The sequence below is a fragment of the Salvia hispanica genome, chromosome 5, assembly GCF_029641045.1.
Source record: "Salvia hispanica isolate PSC_SH4W2 chromosome 5, Shi_PSC_v1, whole genome shotgun sequence".
NCBI classification, from domain to species: domain Eukaryota; kingdom Viridiplantae; phylum Streptophyta; class Magnoliopsida; order Lamiales; family Lamiaceae; genus Salvia; species Salvia hispanica.
In genome coordinates this window covers 18,385,666-18,407,259 of record NC_142696.1, presented here as the reverse complement: position 1 = coordinate 18,407,259, position 21,594 = coordinate 18,385,666, and the positions used below count along the sequence as shown (strand labels likewise).

The 21,594-nt window shown below is 37.8% G+C and overlaps 1 long non-coding RNA gene and 1 pseudogene across 2 annotated transcripts; one reads left to right on the top strand and one right to left on the bottom strand.

Moving 5' to 3' along the window:
- The first annotated feature begins 470 nt into the window (after nt 1-470).
- LOC125188328 (wall-associated receptor kinase-like 2) lies at nt 471-7,730 on the top strand (annotated as a pseudogene). Its single transcript, XR_016130840.1, has 6 exons — nt 471-1,017; nt 1,762-2,151; nt 3,829-4,329; nt 4,707-5,090; nt 5,994-6,170; nt 6,363-7,730. The product of XR_016130840.1 is annotated as a wall-associated receptor kinase-like 2 (transcript).
- Nucleotides 7,731-13,364: 5,634 nt separating this feature from the next.
- On the bottom strand, nt 13,365-16,779 carry LOC125188330 (uncharacterized). The gene is made up of 2 exons (XR_016130158.1): nt 14,151-16,779; nt 13,365-13,624 (listed from the first exon to the last, which is right to left on the bottom strand). It is a non-coding gene; the product is annotated as an uncharacterized LOC125188330 (long non-coding RNA).
- Between the last annotated feature and the right edge of the window lie 4,815 nt (nt 16,780-21,594).

The window sequence follows — 21,594 nt, the reverse complement described above, 5'->3', positions numbered from 1 at the left end:
TTATTATTATTATTATTTTTTTTTTTTTAAAAAAAAAAAAAAAAACTCTCTTTATCAACATATTAAGTTGATTTTTTTAACGTTGACGTTGCATCTATTAGCAATCACATTACACATACCTCTAACTTTTATAATTGATTCTCTTAGTCATCGGCGCTAAAAAATACCACAGTACTAGGAATACTGGTTTGGAACCCACATCATAAAATTCCTGCGTCCGCCACTGGCTGAGTCGTATTCTTTTTTGGATTGTCTCACTGTATTTGAGCCATTTCTTTTTTTTTTGCAAAAAATAGTTTATTCTCTGTTCATCTCTGTACCTTTTTCCTTACTACTTTATTCTCCGTTTACCTCCTACGTGAAGACGGAGGAAGGACTCCTTAAAAAGTCGGTGCCTAAGTACTAGTCAAAGTCCTCTCACTCCAAAAGTCAAGTACTGAGAGATATTTTAAGCCAGGCATTTTTCTACTTGTACAATTGAGAGCATTCAATCAACTAACATGATCAATATGAATCCTCTGCAACTAATATCTATTTTCCTACTTCTCTCACCTCTATTTTCAGCCGCTCTACAGGCCAAACCGGGTTGCAAGGATCGGTGTGGAGATTTACTGATTCCATATCCATTCGGAGTCGGCCAAAAATGCAGCCTCAACCCATATTTTAACATTAAATGCGATACATCCACTTACCCTCCAAGAGCTTACCTCTCTATTATGAAGAAAGAAGTGATTGAATTTAATCAAACTTACATTCGCCTCAAAAACCCCTACATGATTTCTGCTTGTTATGATTCGTCCACAGGCAGTCAACATCGTATGAGTGTAAACTTGACGGGAACTCCTTTCTTGTTTTCATCTGTAAACGTGGTCACTGCCATCGGGTGTGATGACATGGTGCTGCTATCTGATGGAAGTTCCTACACTGGTGGCTGCTCGGTGTTTTGCGCGTACAAGAATAATACCGGCGGCATCGGGAATTGCCAATTTAATGGTTGTTGCCATGAAATATTTCCCGGTAATTATCAAGACTACATAAGTTCTTTTCCTTTCTCTAAAAATATAGAGAGAACATGTACATTTCTTTGTGGAAAAATTATAGTAGGAGTGTAAAATTAAGAGTCAGAAAAATAATTGAATTACTCTCTTTTTCCCTACATGTGTTACAATTTTCCATTTTAGGATGCCTCGATTTGTAGTACTGCCTCCATCCCACTCAAGATGTCAATCTCTAATTACTTTACTCCTTCTGAAATTATGTGTCACTCAAGAATATGGACATCTTGAGTAGGATGGAGGGAGTATTTGTTAATGGACACCATATTCCATGAACTATTTTGTTCACATTTTATTACAAAACTAGTCTATAAAAATAGTACTCACATTTTACTTACATTTTATATTAACTTTACTTTACAAATCATAATGAGACACATAATAGAGTATAATTTAAGACTATTTTTCTTTAAATCATGCATGATACAAAATTTTACTTGCTCAGTTCCACATTATTTGTCATTAAAAAATTTTTCCGTTCGTGGCCCAATTAATTAGCATCCTTACTTTTTTACTACTTTTGATAATGAAGTGCACATTCCACTTACGTTTTGTTATAAAATTGATATATAAGACTCAGATTTCACTAATTTTTTTCCACTCACTTTTCAATTTATTTCTTAAAACCCTTTCCAAGTCAACCGGTGCCAATTAATGAGGTACGTATGGAGTATATTCATTTCTAAAATTTGATTTCAACTCACAGGTTTCAACAGTTTTGTATCAGCAGAATTAATTGACTTGAGCAGACAATCACTACGTGAAAAGCTTTTCCCATGTAGCTATGCCTTCATCCAAGAGGAGGAGGAAGATCAAGATGAAACTAAAACCGTATTTTCATATCCTTTGTACTACCTGAATAACTTAACAGCATTGCTAAATGATAATTGGGCATCAGCATCAAGGCCACCAGTAGTGCGCTTGGACTGGGTTGCTGGTACCGGGAACTGCAGCCGAGCTAAGACTTCCGTAACTTATGCATGTCGAGATGACAAGAGTTTTTGTATTGATTATGATGATTACAGTGAGAGAGGATAGACATGTCGCTGCGTTCAAGGCTACGACGGAAATCCTTACTTACCGGGTGGATGCCAAAGTTTGTTTCTTTTCTCCCTACTTCTATTTATTTTCCAATTATAAATGCACAATTTTACAGTAGGTTAATAAGGTTTGGGGTGCGTTATATTGCTAACTATTTAAATTGCTAACTCTGCTAACTCATCAATATAGTGTATTAAAAATGTCAACACGGTGACATCAAAATGTCAACACGGTGACATTAATATCCACACATTATATTGAAGTCCAACAAAATTATGTGTTGACATTTTTAATGCACTGAGTCAACAAGTTAGCAACTTACAAAAGTTAACAATTGATCACACCCCAGGTTAATAAATACTCCTTCCGTCCCGCTTTAGGAGTCCCGGTTGATCAATTTTGAGCGTCCCGCTTTAGGAGTCCCAGTTAAGATAAATTAATAAAAAATGCCTACAAAGTGTTAAAAGTGGGTCCCAACATCCACTACAACTAATAAAAAAGTGTTAAAAGTGGGTCACAACATCCATTATAACATTTATATATTGGACGCTCAATTAAAAGTGGATCCCAACATCCACTACAATATTTATTTATTACACACTCATACACTTTTTTCTTAAAACATGTGCCCGACTCAACCGGGACTCCTAAAGCGGGACGGAGGGAGTACTAGATTTTGAGAAACAAAGATCATAATTTATATGTATCCGTAAAGGTGTAAAAAGAGAAAAAAAAAATGTATTCGAATCCAAAGCTTGTTAACTAGATAGTTCAATCACAAGCTGTGCTTTACGAACTGAATTTTTCACTTTGGGAACATCCAAATCATGAAAACATTATGGCTCCGTTCGGTACCACGGAATTGGAATTGGAATTGGAATTGGAATTAGAATTGAGCCTTCAATTCCAAATCCGATATTTGGTATCACAAGATATCTGGATTTGGAACTGAATTACAATTTTAATTCCTCTCAATTTGAATTCCACATCAAAAGTAAAAAATTAAAATTCAAAATAGTTGAAAAATGATACTTGCACACGCTACTTAAATAGAGCATGCGCGCACACACACAATCAGAGACATACATGTACAAAATTTACACAGTCACACACATACATATACAAAGTTACACACAAATGCACACACATACATACACATAGTCATACACGCACACTCACACCCACACACACTCACACACATTCGCGCGCGCACACACAGTCACACACTCACACACATTCGCATACACACACACAGTTACACACTTAATCACCCAGTCACACATAATTGCACACACAGTCACACACACTCATACACACAGTTACACACATAAACACACACTAGTTAAACACACGCTGTCACACACACATAGTAGAATTCAATTCAATTTCCTATCATTTTTACACTGTCATACACACAGTAGAATTCAATTTCCTATCATATTTACCAAACAAAGTATTTGGATTTTTAAATTCAATTTAGTAAATTGTAATTTCAATTCAATTCCAATTGTGTGTACCGAACGGACCATGTGTGTATTTTGTTAAGAGAGGGGTTCCGTATTCAATCTAGGTGGATCTCCTACCTCAACTAAACAAGAAAGGAGGCCTAAATTAATAATTTTTAGATTTAGTTTATGTTAATGTATACTACTCCATCCGTCCCCGCCTAAGTGAGACGTTTCATTTTCGCACTTGTTACGCTAACATGTCTCATCTACTTTGCTTTATCCAGCAATTTCTAGTTCAATTGCCAAAGTTGGATGCTTAGATCAATGTGGGGAAGTATCGATTCCATTTCCATTTGGTGTGGGCCTAAATTGCTACTTGGAGCCAGCTTTCGAAGTTGTTTGCAACACGACCACCAACCCTGCTAAACCCTTCCTCCGTAACTTAAATACTGAAATCGTCGAGCTGAACTCATCAAAAATTGTGGTCAACTATATGTACGTAGCTTCAACTTGCTACAATGGAGTTGGAATTACCAAGCCAGAGGAGCGAAGATTGACAATTGACTTGTTGAAAACGCAATATAGCCTATCAGATGAAAAGTGGATCAGCGCCATTGGCTGCGAGGATATGGTTGTCGCGGTTATTGGATCAGACAAACAAAGTATTATTCGCAGCAGCTGTGCAACGATGTGCCCCGGTAGTTGGATTGACAGGGGTGTGATTGGAGCACAATGCAATTATGGAACTACATCTTTTGGTTGTTGTAGAGTACCAATTCCAAGAGGTAACGTTCAATTAATGTTTTAATTAACCTGCTCATACGCTACATATGCAAAACAATGAACATTCTCTATAAAATAAATTTACTACTCATTCCGTCCGTGAAAAGTCCACTTTGCTTTTTGGTAAATAAACCCCACTTTCCACTAACACTTTACAGGCACATTCTATTATAAAATTAATATATAAATGTGCGACCCTCATTCCACTAACTTTTTCTACTCACGTTTTTTCACATTTCTTAAAACTTGTCCCAAGCCAAACTTGAACAATATTTCATGGACGGAGGGAGTAGGGAGGGAGTAGTAGTAAAAAAAATCACTTGGAAAATGTTCAAGTTATAAGCAGGCAGATAGTTATGTGTGTTGGATCATTTGCAAGGTACGAGTTACCTTGAAGCAAATTTGACCGATCTTTTTGGACGACGGACATATAGCAATGTTGCATGCAGCTATGCCTTTGTTCGATACATTAAAGAAATAGATGCAGATCGTCATTCTCCTACCAGTGCTTATATTACATATTGGTTTATGGATAACTCAACGGGGATAACACCAGATAATAATCTGTTAACGAAAAAACCGAGCATGGCATTGGATTGGAGGATTGGAACCGTGAATTGCAAAGAAGCACGGCAGGATCCGGCTAAGTACGCATGTCGAAATAACACTGATTGTGTTGATTTTGATTCTACGCATGGAGGGTACCTCTGCAATTGCTCCAAAGGATACAAAGGCAATCCTTATCTCAATCCAGGGTGTCAAGGTTTATAATCTAATCTTTTGCCTTGTTATGCTTAAGAATTACTCCTCTCATCCGCCATTAAACGTCACATTTTTCCTTATTTGTCATTAAATGTCTCATTTCATTTTTATCATTTTGACAAATGGACCTCACATTCCACTAACTCACTTCACTTATGTTTTATTGTAAAACCGATATAAAATAGTAGGACCCACCACCTTCCACTAACTTTTTCTACCACTTTTTATTACAAAGTCAAACAAATTCTTAAAACTCGTGTCAATAAAAAAATGAGACTTCTATTAGCGGACGGAGGGAGTGTAAGGATTTATTTGGAAACTGGCCCATATATACATACTCCTTCCGTCCGCAGATAATTATCTCATTTTTTCTTTTCTGTCCGTGAATAATCGTCTCATTTATCTTTTACTGCATTTGGTAAATAGATTCATACTAATTTCTTTTATTCACATTTTAGTATAAATTTAATACTCCCTCCGTCCTTGAAAAGTATGAATATTTTTTTAGCCCGTCTCTGAAAAGTATGAACTTTCTAATTTTGGAAACTCTTTTCTCTCTAATAAGGTGTGCCTCATTCACCCCGAATAATATTTAAAAGCTTTTTCTTTCTATCTCTCTTACTTTTTCAATTATGCATTAAACTTGTGTCATTTTACTATTTTGGTATGTTACAAGTTAATTTAGTCATTTATTTTTTTAGCAAAAAGTAATCATTTAATTTTCTTTTTCTCTATTCTATCTTCTATCTCTGTTATTTATTCTCTATTACTTTATTCACTAACCATTTAAGACACAATTATTAAATTCCATGCCGAAAAGATGCGCCTTTATTAACAAAGAACAGAGGGAGTATGAAATTAGAACTAGTGATCAATCGGCTGATATTGCACATGTTTCGAGCAGATATTGATGAATGCATTGATAATACGACTAATACATGCGTCTCAACTTCCACTTGCAAAAATGAGCTTGGTACGTTTCACTGCTCATGTCCAAAAGGGTATATCGGTGATGGGAAGAAAAACGGCACAGGTTGCATTCAGAAACCGCCATCCAAAACCAAGATGATTATCTTGACAGGTAACAAAATAATGTTTTGTCTCTCATATCAACCCATTTAATATATTTTTCTCTTAACATTATGTCATAAATATTAGTATATTAACTCCTTAATAAGAGTATATTGTACACTATCATATATGCAGATCATGAGTATCACTTAGTTGTGAAGTTTTTTTTATTTTATTTTCTCACGAGTATGTTTTCATGTAGGTATAGGCTCTGGATTGGGGTTTTCGCTTCTAATCTCTGTGTTCTTTTGGTTGCAAAAAGTGTTCCAGAAAAGAAGAGAAAAAATGAGAAAAGAAAAATTCTTCAAACGAAATGGTGGTCTTCTCTTGCGACAACAGACTAATGAAGGAGAATTTGGAAAAACAAAAGTTCTTCCCGCAAAGGAGTTGGAGGTAGCTACGGATCACTTTAATGAAAATAGAATTATTGGACAAGGTGGGCAAGGCACTGTCTACAAAGGAATGTTATATGATGGTATGATTGTTGCGATAAAAAAATCGAAATTGGTTGAGGAGAATCAATTGGAACAGTTTATAAATGAGGTAGTGATATTATCGCAGATAAATCACAGGAATGTAGTCAAACTACTAGGGTGTTGTTTGGAGACTGAGGTCCCTCTACTTGTTTACGAATTCATGCCAAATGGGACACTTTTCGATCTACTTCATGGTTCGAGCAATGAATTTCCATGTACATGGAACATACGTTTAAAAATGGCAGCAGATATAGCTGGGGCACTAGCTTACTTACATTATGCAGCTTCCGTGCCTATATATCACAGGGACATCAAGTCTAGTAATATCCTTCTGGATGAAAAGTATGTTGTCAGAGTATCTGATTTCGGAACTTCAAGGTCAGTTTCAACAAATCAGACTCACCTAACTACTCTGGTTAAAGGGACCTTTGGATATTTAGATCCAGAGTACTTTCAATCAAGTCAATTCACAGAAAAGAGCGATGTTTATAGTTTCGGGGTAGTTCTTGTCGAGCTTCTCACAGGGCAAAGGCCAATATCTCTTGATAAAACAGAAGAGGAAAGAGGCTTAGCGACACGGTTCCTTGCATGCGTGGACACAATTTTAGATCCTCAAGTTCGGGAGAATGGAAGAGAGGATGAGGTGACTCTAGTTGCTGAGCTTGCACAGAGATGTTTGAACTTGAAAGGGAGAATGAGACCAACGATGCAAGAAGTTGCTACTGAACTGGAAAGTTTAAAGATGTGTGGTATGTCGAGTGGTGTTAATGTTAAATCAGAAGATGTGAGATCTTTCAACGATATGCCCACGATGATTTCGGACATTGAATACACATGGCCTATGAGTTATAAAAATGCTTCAACATCATTATTAGACACACTTCCTTTAGTGTTATTCGAAAGTGCTCCATAATACAGAACTGTTTATGGTAGACTTAAACTCGTAGCGCTCTCTGTGTACTCCTTTTATGAGTTGTGGACTTTTTAGATTTGTAGTTTTGTACCCTAGGTAATTAGTTACTGATTTTCGTTACTTTGTTAAATTGCAGTTTACGACCTGATGAATTAAATTAAATGATGATTCGTACTTGACATTTTGTTATATTTCCGCTCCCGGTTTAAGTTTTATTTTTGTAATGTAAGTATTCGAATTGAACATAAATTTGAACCATCATGGAGTGGTTAAACATGAAATGTTTAAAAAGCACAACATAATTCAGCCAGTCCCTGTCATGCTTATCGAACTTGCATAGAATGAATTCAAACCAAAAATACCTGACCATGTAAGTTAGGTACGTATGCATGTTAAGAATTCAGCCTGTTCGCGCCTTGCATGTGTTCCGCATTTTAGAGTATATAGTGAACTAAATTCGTGTTCTTAAGTTATGCGGATTAGTTATACTTTGATCATTTCTCTTTTACTGTAATTAGATACAATAGATAAAAGAATTGAAAACGTCCCTATACAAAAATATTTTAAATTCTAAAACATGCATAGAGTGTTAGAGATGATGGTGAAGTGAAGAATGGTCTTGAAAGAGATGAAGGCACGTTGCCTGGTGAGCTGGCACATGTTGAAGCGGGACCACCGAGTGCACGAGATAATAATGTTATCAACCGCACTGGAGTGAAGCTTGAAGAATATGCCGTTAACTGTACGGAGCTGGACCAGATGAGGACGTGGAAGGATGTGTTGATAGCTGGTTCAGTGAAGAAGGATTAATTAAGTTTCAGTTGTGATTAGCATAAGATTAGAGAAAGATTCTAGATTGTTCTTAGTTGCAGTATAAGTATGCAGAGTCTGTTTTCTGAGTTCTTCAACAAAAATGAAACAGGGTTATGCTATTTTGAGTATTCAATACAAATCATCTTTCTCTTTCATTATGGTTCTTGTTGTTTTCTTTCATAGAGTAGTTTAAACTTTTCAAAATTTGTGTATATTTTAAATTCTAAAACATGCATATAGTAGTTCGACTCAGGCTGTTTCTTTTGATAGAGATTTAGGCAAATGTTTTAAAAATAAATGACTTGGGCTGAAATCGTAATTAATTAGTTGTTGGGCTGAAATTAAAACAAGAATGGGAAAATTATTTAGTTGTTGGGTTTTTTCCTAATTAATTCGCGAGCACGGTATATAGTCGCCTAATTATTCTTTTTCCTAGAATAATTAATTCAAGAAAAAATAAATTGCGGAACCTGATACAACACTGTCTTGGTATGATGGATGGAATGGTGGAATGAAATGTGATTCCTACTTTCATTCTATTCAATTGTTTGGTGTTATGGAATGAATGAGTGAATGGATGAAAATGCAAAGGAAATCCAAGGAAATTGACATTTCATTCATATCTTCATTCCATTCCAACTTTCATTCCATTCCACCCTCATTCCATTCCATTGTACCAAGCATGCCTTAACCGTTCAACGATTGATAATGGTTGTTGCGAGGCCGAAATCTCTCGTAGTAAGTTGATTATTTATGTCATTTTCGCAAATACTCGTATGTGAAATGTTGTCCACTTTTGGTTGTTTAAATCGTTGCAAAAGTGAAAGGAGAAATGGTTGAAGAGAATTAAATTCTTCAAACGAAGCAGTGGGCTCTGCAACAACAAACAATTGAAGGTGTGCTTTGAAAAACAAAAGTTTCCCCACAAAAGAGTTGGAGATAGCTACAGATCACTTTAACGAAAATCAAATTCTTGGGCAGGGAGACCAAGGCATGGTCTACAAAGGAATGTTATACAATAGTAGAACAATTCATTAGTGAAGTGGCGATATTATCGCAGATCGATCACAGAAATGTCATAAGATTGTTGGGGTGTTATTTGGAGACTGAGGTTCCTTTGCTTGTCTATGAATTCATGCCAAACGAGACATTTTGGTCTTATTCATGATCCCAATAATGAATTTCCATTTTCATGGAACATGCTTTTGAAAATCGCAGCAAATATGCTGGGGTGCTTGCATAGTTACACTATGCATCTTCCGTACCTATCTATCGCAGAGACATGCATCAAGTCTAGTAATATCCTTCTAGACGAGAAATATGTTGTCAAAGAATCCGATTTTGGAACTTCGAGCTCAATTGCAACAGATTAGACTCACTTAACCACTTTAGTCAAAGGGACATTTGGATATTTAGATCCCGAGTATTTCCAATCGAGTCAATTCACAGAAAGAGTGGTGTGTATAGTTTTGGAGACAAAGGGCGATATCATTGGACAAAACGGATAATGATAGAAGCCTAGCAACACGATTTCTTACTTGCATGGAGGAAAACTGCCTAGACACAATTTTAGATCCTCAAATTTTGGAGCAGGGTATAAAGGAAGAGATGATTCTAGTTGCGAGTCTTGTGCAAAGAAGTTTGAATTTGAAGGGGAAAATGAGACCAACTATGAAAGAAGTGGCTACCGAATTGGAAAGTTTTAGGCTGTCCCAAAATATTGTCAAAGATGAATTTGAAGAAGTGAAAGTTTTTGAAGGTAGACCTATGATGATTTCAGACAATGAATACTCTTGGGAAACTAGCTACAAAAGTCCCCCCCGGATCGTCTTCAGCCATACATCCCTTAATGTTCACAACTGAGTCAAATTCTATGGTATGATGGTATCTGGTTTTTAAATTATAGTCTTTCCAGGGAGTTTATTTAATAGTGCAGAGGTGAGTAAACTTATTAATATCTCAACTTCGTGTATTTGTTACTGATTTTGTATTACATTGCGCTGTTAATTGTTTATGAGTAAATGTTGGATGCAATTTACAACTTGAATTTAATTTATTTATCACTGATTACTCCCTCCATTCCACAAAGATTGTCCGGGCACGGGTTTTAAGAAATGTAATGAAAAGTGAGTTGAAAAAATTAGTGAAATGTGAGTCCTACTTTTTTATATTAGTTTTGTAATAAAATGTGAGTATTGAATGAGTTAGTGGAATATGAGGTCCACTACCAAAAATGTTAAAAAGTGAAATGAGACAAACTTTGTAGGACGGACCGAAATGGAAAAATGAGACAATCTTTGTGAGACGGGGGGAGTATTAAAATGATGGAAACATATACTCCCTCCGTCCCTTAAAATTTGGTACCATTTGGCCCGGCACAAGTTTTAAGAAATGTAATATAAAGTGGGATGAAAAAGTTGGTGGCATGTGGGTCCTACTTTTATATATTAATTTTAAAATAAAATGTGAGTAGGAATGAGTTAGTGGAATATGGGGTCCACTACCAAAAATGATAAAAGTGAAAGATGACAAATTTTAAGCGACGGATGAAAAAGGAAATAGGTGACAAATTTTCAGTGACGGAGGGAGCAATATATGTTTAGGTCTTGTACATATCAGATCACATTACATTTACATTTTGAAACATATATATATCCAGTCACTAACTTTTAGAGGATGTTGGTTCGCATAGATTAAAAACGCTAATTAAGATACTTTTATCACTAAATTTCAAGGTTATGTTTCACATGAAATTGAATTAAGATATGAATAGCTCACTAAATTATCTAATGAATAATAGGGCCACAATCTTCTTTGTTTAATGAATTACTAAGTGTATTTTAGTTAATTCTTATAATTAGTTTAGTAATCAAAACCATTCTACCAAAATACTTTTACATTTCTAGATTCGAACAAGTATTTCCTTATTCCTATAGATGCCGTTGAGAGAAGTGGCCTAGTTCTAAGACGCGGGAGTAAACAAACTTCCCCAATTCATACGAATATGTTAGGAGCACAATATACTAGCACTTAATGTAGTCGAATTAATGATATGATAATAAGAAGCGATAATAGAAAATATCAACAATAAGATTTTATGTAGAAAATTCTCTTCAGCATGAAGGGATAAAAACCACGAAACTCGGGTCTACCAAATCCACGGAGATAATACAACCAAGAAGTATAATATGATAAGTAGTTCTTAATCACACAACGAATGCACTAGATAATAAACAAAAATTCAAAATAGATGAAACAAACATCTCAAGAAAGAAACTACAGTCCACCCTTGTTCGCCGCCTTCAAGATATAGACCAAATGGGAGAACTCATCCCAAATGACTAGCCTCTTAGGAGAGAGAGCCTATTTAGTCTATATCCCCACGCCAGTTGTTCTCACAACAGATGTGCGAATTGATTCCGTAATATTCGACCCTCCTTTAAGGGCCAACACCCTCATTTGTCACAAACATGTTGGTCAGGGTTGGTTCTTTGCCAGGCTACCACTTCGTGAGCCACCACTCCGAGTTCTCGATCATCACGACCACGTTGGTCACGACGGATTCTTCGCCCGGCCACCACTCCGTGGGTCACCACTCCGAGTGGGCCAAACTTACTCGTTGGTCACGACGTGTTCGTTGCCCGACCACCACTCCTAGCAGTTTGGTTCTCAATGAAACCACCAATTGATACAGAACAAACGGGAGAACTCATCTCCAAAGACTAGCTTGCTAGGAGAGAGACCCTATTTAATCTATATACCCCACACCAAATGTGGAAATTGAGTCCGTAACACTTGGCTACTCTTGCCCTTTTCATGTCATCCCACTATTCACGAAATCTGATGAGGAAATACCCCTCTCTAGTATGATTTTTCCCTTCACAGTGCAAGCATATTAGACGTCTCTTGTCCTCATCGGTCTGTTTATTCCATGGCATGTTGATAGCACCTGGTGTGGCCGGAACAACCTGTCCAAAGCTGCAGTCCGGAGCCGACGCTTGAGTTTGGTATGTGTCTTGTGGAGCCTCCTGCTCCAATTCAAGAGATTTGATCATCGGTGGACTCTCGTCGTACTCTCCTGTAAGCTATACGAACCGACAGTAATGGATCTCGTCGGATGATATCTTTTTTACCGCTTCGCATTTTTCATCTAACGCTGTCAAGAATTGGTACAATCTTTATAATTGTACAATCTTGTTGTACTTCTCTATCTAAGATGGATACTCCATTGGGTTGGTTCTCTTCGATCGATTGAAATCTAATGAGTTTGAAGCTTGTTCCACAATGCTTCCAGAGGCATACTGTCCTGCTTGATGGCATTCATTTGTATGTGCCAGTCATACATCTGTAAGGGATCGGTGTCGCTTCCTTACACTCGTATTATGAGCCTCATTCATGAGATCCCTCTCAATATTATTGATAATCCAATTGAAGACTCAATGGTCTCCTTGCTGGAATGGTTGGTACGTCGGGTTAGTTTTGGGAGGGGTTCAAACACTCCATCTATGTGAGAAGTTAGTCCATTTCCGCCTATCGCCCTGTCCCTGAGATTGGCCCACAGTGGGTAATTCTCCCCATCGAGTTTTTCCTTGACCGTGTTTCACCCACTGATTCGGGGTGACGAGTCTTGGTTGATGGGGAAGGTTTGCTTCTTATTGAACCAAGGCTCTGTTGCAGTAACTCCGCGAATTGAGTGGTGAGTTATTCTAGGTACATCGGTTGTTTTGTAGTTTTAGTGTTTGAGGTTGGTGTTTTGGTTGCAAATGCTATGAGTTTGACATTTTTCCAGTATTTGTAGGTTGCAATTGGTCGGGTGATACACTTTTTATTAGCACTAAAAATACTTACAAGTATACAAGGTAGATCTAGACATCTATTATAGTTAAAGGTCAGTTACAGGATATCAAACTGTCACGACCGCACTTTGCTAAGGATAGCGAAAGCGGGTAAATCGCGACTAATAAAAGGATTTAAAGGAATTAGGAAGAAATGGAAATGGAACTTGCACATTGAAAAGTCAAACAATATCATAAGATAGGATCCAAGTATTCGATTACAAGGATTTAAATGACAAATAGCATTTCATCAAAATGAATCAGAGTTTCGATGTTGAGAGTTTACTATATTCTCTCTTAACAAGCTGCAGCGGAAAAAGTCCAAATAACGACGTCGCGTATGAAGACACGAAGCGTCGAGAGATCCACACTTATTTACTTAAGTAGCATCGACTCTGATCAGCACACCTCCGCCCCATTGCTTAATCTGCACATTTATAAATACATGCAGGGCTGAGTACAGGAGTACTCAGTGGACACATACCGAAAACAAACGTACAATATATATAGTTGTCATCCATCCACAGTATCACACGGGGGTTTTTCTTAAAAGGCCCGAGCATACTAAATTCTTTGTGTGAGCTAAAAGTTCGATTGATCAATCTAAGTTCTTTTGGATCCTCGCCTTATCTGAGAATCGTGTACCGTGAAGGTGGCCACCTTCAGCGGACACATCGCCGGCCAACAGCTGATGGCTCACGGCTCGCGTGCACGTTATTCCGAACAGGATTTGCGGTCCTATTGGGAACCGAATTCGTTAAACTCAGGCTGGCATCGCCAAAACCCGCAGGCATCTAGCCCCTAGCAGATAGGCCTCAAAACAAACATTTTATGGCATGACAACAACTTTAAAATAATCACTGCTTCATTTTGAGAAAAGATGATTTTTCATAATTTCACAAGTATTTGCTTTATATCCACATTATAGTGCTGGATATTAAAAGAAAGCCCACCTGATACGCTTATCTCCAAATAACAACTCTCGTGTTGGCCTCACTTTGCCCTCGAGCAAAATATCCTTTGAAATTAAATAGCGTAACACGCTAATTAGTACTTGAAATATTTCTCTTGAGAAAACAATGCATGCATCCTATTGGATAGCACCTATATCTTAGTCTCGGCTCATAGGATTTCTAATCCTACCTTGGGCTTCACTACTTTATAAGGTTTGATTTTTCTTTTTACTAATTTCAGGGATATTCTATTTTCTCGAAAATAGACACTTGGGTGTTTATTTAATAAAGTATAGATTCATGGAAAATCCCTCTCTAAATTCTTTCTTTGAATTTTCTTAAGGCCGCCCATTCGCTTCTCCAACTTCAATATTTTCCATCTTCGAAACTTAGTAAATTATTCGGGAATTAATCATTTGAGCTCCAACTCAATCCTTAAATTAATTCCAATCCATTCTAAGAAATTCTTGGCCCAATTATTTAATCTTGGTTCATGCTCCATTCTCCTTTAAAACATCTCGGCCCACTTCCAATTAGTTGCAACAGTCCAACAAGCAAAACTCTTGGCCCACTATTACTTAAATTCCCTTGAGTCCATTTCCACAATTAAACAAGTCCATTCATCATGGTAATTTATTTCCATCCAAACTTAATTGATTCTCGGCCCAATCTAACCAATCTCTTGGTCCAATAATTGATTTCCTCACCACACTTCTCTAGGCCCATCTCCTTAAATTTTGACGGCAAAAAAAAATATTAATGACTAGTCCAACTTGAGGTAATTGAAACTTCTCGATTGACTAAGGTTATTCCATCTTTTTAGTCCAAAATTCATACTTATTCTCGCCCCCTAAAATAATTGGCCCACTTTCTTAATAGCTCTTCTGAGTCCATCTTATTTCACTTTGAAAGAAAATACTAAGGCCCAAACCAATTAATTAAGTGGCCCAACATAATTAGTCCACCAAGGACCACATACACCTCCATCGGTCAACTCCCTCTCTTCCACAATCCATTTTCTCCATATTCTCTCTTCTTTTCTTGGCGAGATCGCCACTCCCGACGGTCTCTCGCCGGTCGCCGGTTCCCTTCGCCTCCGGACAGACCCGCCGGGGTCCCACTCAGCCGTTCCTCCAGCTCTCGTCTACAATTTTCCCTCAATCTCATTCATGCTTTCTACACTTCGAAATCCCCAAATTAGGGATTCAGCGCAGCGGCAGCTCCTCCCTCAAACCCCGCCGCCGCCGTCGTCCTACACGCTGCCGGGGAGATCCTCGCCTTCGGAGCTGCTGCGTCGCTGCCCCGTCGAGCTGGCGTCCAGCGGCTGTCCTTGCCACCGTCGCTGCTCCCTTCCGCTCGCCTCCTCCGTCGAGCCTCTTTGTTGAGCTCATGCCCCGCCGGCCTGCTCCACCCCCGTGAGCGCACAACCGAAGCTGCCCGCCACCGAGGAGCCCGCGCGGTGGCCTTTCGAGGCTCCGTCGTCAACCGTTCGTCGCCGGAAAGCCCGCCGGTCTCAGCCTAAAGCTAAGTTCTTTACTCTTTGTTATCTAGTTCAATTGATTCTTGCCGGCAGCAACGTTACTATCATTTGTTTGGGGATTCTGGTGCTTGACTTTTAATATTGTAAGACCTATTGCAGTGATCTGTATCTCTTGATAATAGCTTAAGTTCTTAGTGTTCTTGATGGTAATGCTACTGATCTTTCCCAAGTTTGATTTCTAAGTTCTCATCTAGAGCTTGCTATGTTGCTTAACTCATGTGGATGCTAATCTGCTAAAATGATGTTGAGGAGTGATGGAGTTTACCTTAGTTATCGGCTCCTCTTGACTGCCGAAACTCCGCAGCTTGATGCCGAGTCCTACTCTCCCTCTTGCTGCTCCTTCTCAAATTTTGGGGGTGGTTTAAGGGTGAAGGAACTTGTGTGGTATGGCTCTATATATAGCCACAACTCTTGGCTTGTTGGAGAAGATACCAAATTCCCTTTTGAGCTAATTGTTCATCTCTCTTTTTGAATCTTGATAAAGGCTTCCTTGCCTTCTTGGTGAAAGTCTTGGAAGGTGTTATGCTTGGTGATCAAGTCCCTTAATTAACCATGTGGTGGGAAAGGATTTTTCACTCTTTAGGTCAAGGGGATGACTCACCATTCTTTATCCAATTGTCATTACATCCACTTTTGGAATATTTGAGATATCTTATTCCTTGTCTCCTTGCAAACACTCTTGCAAGATCTTTAATTGGCTCCTTACCACTTTCTTGAATAACACTTATCCCTTGGTTTTTGTTGAAGAAGAAATCTAACTATTTTTGGGAATTTCCTTGGCAGGTTGAGGGACAACTCATGCTATCTCTAGGAGGCTACTAATTGACCTCTTGGCATGGAGTGGGAATCAAGAATCGAGATGTGTGTAGAGAGGATCCTCAATGAAGATTTAGCAAATCCCTACTTTTGTTTCTTTACTTCATTTAGCTTTCTTAGGAAAATTTCTTTCGTAAAGTAGCTATATCTTCTCTACTTGTTCCAACACCAATATCCATGTAATCTTTTTCATGAAAGGTAGTTCTCCTATATTGTAAGGTATACCTCCAACCTTTCTTCTTTTGAATAAATTCCAATAACACTTGCACGCCTATTTATGTGAAATTCTTGTCATTCTCCTTTCTCTTCCTCCAACCATTGAAGTTTATAAACTTGAAATTCCTTAACTTTAATTCCATATGGTATAAGAACCAAACATAACTTAATTTCTTTACTCAATATAAAAATCAACTCAACATGAGCAACATAGATTCAATCATCTCTTCGTCCAAATTTTTTTTTTATACTCCAAAAATCTATGCACGAAAACTCGGGGTGTTACACAAACACATGAAATAAAATTGCAACTGGCTATCATATACTCCTTCCGTACCACAAGAATATGCACTTTGGGATGGGCACGAGTTCTAATGCAAAATTGATAAAATAAGAGAGAGATAAAAAGAAAAAGTGTATAATGTAGCGTTATTGGAGAATGAGTCTCATCTCAATAGAGGGAAAAAAGTTTCCAAAATAGAAAAGTATATATTCTAGTGGGAAGGATGGAGTACTATGCGTTATAGACTATCTAGAGACATAAAAATTTTGGTTTGGTTTTATAAACTAGACATAAATTAATAAACAAATAATATAAAGCATAAAAACAAGTAATACAAAGCATGTGAAAGATATAGAGTTTTAGGATCCAACTACTACGACCTAATAACGATTAATCTCACATAACATTCACCTTTATGTGTCTCTAGGGTTATCAGGAAAATCGCTACAATAGAATAAGCCTTCTATCGAGTGCACCTACCTAGTTGATTAAACTCTAATTGTTGAAGTCTACTTGTAATATTTAGACTCTACTCCTAAAAGCTCCTAAGAACTAAATCCTCACTAAGGTATCCCTCTCTTGAGTGCAGATAATCTAAGTGTTGATTGTTCCTTTAACAATGAAAAACTACCTATCTCTCGATTAATATAGCTAAGCGGTCATAGTTCTAAAGTTGGCCAGACAAAAAAACAATAAAAGCATAAGACCAATCAAAATAATCAGCTAGGAAAAAGTTCAATTCAATAAATCAATATATGTTCATAATAGTCTTTACCAAAAACCCTACAAAAGGTGTTTAGCTACTCATATACAAGTTGTCACGCCCGCCCTTTCTAAGGATAGAAAGAACGGATTATCGCGACTGGGGTGGGATACAAGAAGCAGGGAAGAAAGGAGAATTGAAGCAATATCATCCCGATAAGGCTCGTTTCATGCATTGGTTTTGAGTGAAAATTTAGTGTTTTTGGGGCGCTAATATATGTTTCTGAGTTCAGATGCGTAATAAATATGCCGGACCTCGGAGTCATTGTTACCTGACCGGGCAGATGAAAAAGAGATGAATTTGAAGTGAAATCATATGTCATCGTCCAGACCTGGGAGGATCAGAAGTTGGCGACAGGAGCAGAGAGGAGCAAAGAGCAGATTTTAGAGCATCTTGTTCAAGGGCATAAACGTCAACTCACCAAAAGGATGTTAGGTTTGGTATACTGAAAAGCATGTTTCGAGCAAGTTTCGCTCGAATAGAATCTTGCTTGTATACGTAAAACTCTATAATTCACTTAAAACCCGATTCACTATTATTCGAGCAGTTTCGCACGAATAGAATCAGCATATTATTACATTGTGTTTTCTTGTGCATTTATAAGATGTTTTATAAACATTTAAATGTATAAGAAGCAAACAAAGTCTAAGTCTTTTGCTTAGTAGACTGGTTGTGGGCGAAGTCCACTTTAAGGTAACACAGTTGGTTCTATGCAATGCTTTGCAAAAGAAAAAGAAGAATTTTACAACCCAGATAGGCTTAGACTACCTATCATGAAAGGTTGCAATGTCAGTCCGATTATTTCTAAGCCTTTCTGAAATAAGATGACGTTGGTGTGGTATAGCACTGAATGGATCTAACAGCAAGACGTGTCTTTATGCTATATACTGAAATACTAGGTCTTGATAAAATATTATTTCTTAATCTACATACGTTAGCATTGAGCATACAGTATTGATTATGCACTACTTTGACTTATCAAATGGTGCGGGTTTTTCGCAATCCAATAATCCTGATATATTGGGTAGTGGTGATTAATATCTAGCGGTACTAGGATTGCTATTATGTTGAATCGTGCGCGAGGTGAGTCTCGTTTGATAATGTCCTCAAGAGGAGCTCGAACAAGGTTTTATTATTCTGAAAACTGGCCAGTTGGAATTTAATCATTCCATGAATAATAAATAAGTGTTTCTTGCTAAGTCCACTCTTGGAATTAATATGATGTTAATTAATTAAGTCCAAATGGACATTTATATCTTAAGCGCGGGAAATAAATAATAAATAAAATGGAAACCCGGATTACTTATAATTTCGGATTTGAATGGGGAGTGCAATATTACTTCTGTAGTGGCTGCTCGTAATATTCCAATTAAAAGCTTATATTAAATTGGATTTTAATTTAATTAGTAAAAAGCTAATTGGAGGAGCTCATATCCAAAACCGTCCATAGATCCCTGACTGGGCCCAATATGAACTTAATATAAATAGGAGAATAAATGAGACAGAAATCACTTTTTCCCATTGAAAATAGCGTCTGCTAAACATAAGAGAAAGAGACGATTTTTTTTTCTTTTGATTTTCTCCTCCGTGAGGAATTTCTGTCTTCTTTATTCGAGTCCTAGTGTTTCGATAAGATCAGCCCACACTGATTTCGGAATACAGTTTGGGAACCAGTCAGAAGATCCGTGGTCTAGTATTGAAGATCATCACGTGGAGAAGGCGCAAGCAATCGATGATTCTTTGGAGAATCAAACCGGTAACTCTAAACCGTAGAAATCATGTTTATGATTTATATTTTTCTAAGCATGAATTATTTGCATTCTAGCATGCAATTATCTGTTTAACATGTGAATTGATTAATCGCATAATCGGTCAAATAGATCCGTATCTGATTTATTTGTTTTGTATAAGTCTTCCGCTGTGCAAGGGGCACCAAACCCCTACAAAGGATGCCCTAGGGATCAGAGCCTCACCTATATAAAGAGCTCAATATTGAAGAAAGAGCAAACATCTCTAGACAACTCTCTTAGCTAACTTTTGGAGGCTCCTTGTTCTCATCACTTAGCTCTTCACTTCAAATACATTTTCCGTCGCTGCGCACTTGGAGATGGGGTGATTTCTGGCCGCCGTGGTGGTTCTCATCGTTTTGCTGTCGTGTAACACCGCCTTGTGAAGGCGAAGAAACTTGTTTCTTCGCCTTCACAAGGCGGTGTTACACAGCAAAATAACGATGACGATGAGAACCACGGTGGCCAGAATCCTCCATGTCCAAATGCGCAGCAACACGAAAATGAAAATTTGAAGTATCGAACTAGAACTAGAGCTAGAAAAGCGTAGAAGCGCCTGTTCACGGTTTTGTCTTGTTCTTCAAGGTTGAGCTCCTTATATATGCGAGGCTCTGATCTCTAGGGTATCCCCTCTGGTGATTTTACGCTCTTGCCCTCGAGTAAGACTCTTTAAAATAATCTGCTCTCGCTCCATTCTGTTCCTGTCACCAACTTTTGATTCTCTCAGGTCCGAACGACGACTTCTGATTTTTGCTTTAATTTCATCTCTTTTGCATCTGCCAGGTCCGGTAACAGCAACTCCTTGGTCCGGCAGATTTACTACGCACCTGAACTCATAAACGCACATTAGCGCCCCAAATGCACAGAATTTTAACACTAAACCAATGCATGAAACGAGCCTTATCAAACTGCTCACACTTAAACCATACTTGCCCTCAAGTATGAAGACAAGAAAAAGGAATAAGGCACATTTCAATGCATGGTTTCCCCTTAACCGACTCTATATAAAAAAAAAAAAAAAAAGACTCAAACTACTAGACCTAGAAGCTAAAGGACTGAGACAAAGAAAACAGATAAAAACACATATTAACACATAGACATATAAATGCATAAACTGGTTCATTTTCTAGCAGCCATCCCCACAAGATTAAGGTCAATCCAAGAACCTACAGTCTCCGAATCTTCCCCTTCCCTTCTTCTATCTAATCGGCTTGTCAGTTTGTCAAGATAACCCCTAACTTCACTAACTGTTAGATTCGCTCGATCACTCATTCCTCACCAGGGATGTTAGGATCGTTCGCTCTTATAGTGCTATACCACTGATGCCTCGGGTCAGAGAGTTCCCCTGTCTTAGCTCTTATTATAATTTTTTTTCTCCTTCCTCTCTGGACTTCGTCCAGCTTATACCTCCAATTTTTATTTTTTTTTATTATTATTTTTTTTCATCCGGACCTTGTCCAGTTTATTCCTCCTTTTTAGACCCTGGACTTCGTCCAGCTTATACCTCCAGTACCCTTCCCCTAGGCCCGAGAGGTTACTTCTATCACCAAAAATTTTCTCCTTCTAAGTTCTTTCGCTAAGCATCGAGTGGCAGCCCTCTCATTTTGTGTTAGTATGAAGTGTTTAAGGCTTATAACTCACTTTTATGGAGGGCTTCACAACTAGATTAGTCGAGGCATATTCTATCGTCCTTACTTCATCCAAACCGACTTTGATTTATTAAGGAAAAGGGCATCAAAGTTGACATGCATTCTCTCTTCAATCACTCTCACTAAAGGGCTTTGCTTTCTATTCACCAGTTATGCATAAACACATAATTTCCTACTAACTGACTACTACTAACTCCTAGACCTAGTAAACAGACACATATACTTGACACTAACTTGCACTAACTCCCTCCCCCCTCCCACTTCACCATGCTTGTCCCAAAGCATTTTTTGGTGAAGTGGAAAACAGGGCTAAGTTAGTGCGACACTTAACAGACTCACAAAACACATATTATGTAAAAACAAACTTCTCACACTTAGACCGAGAATTGG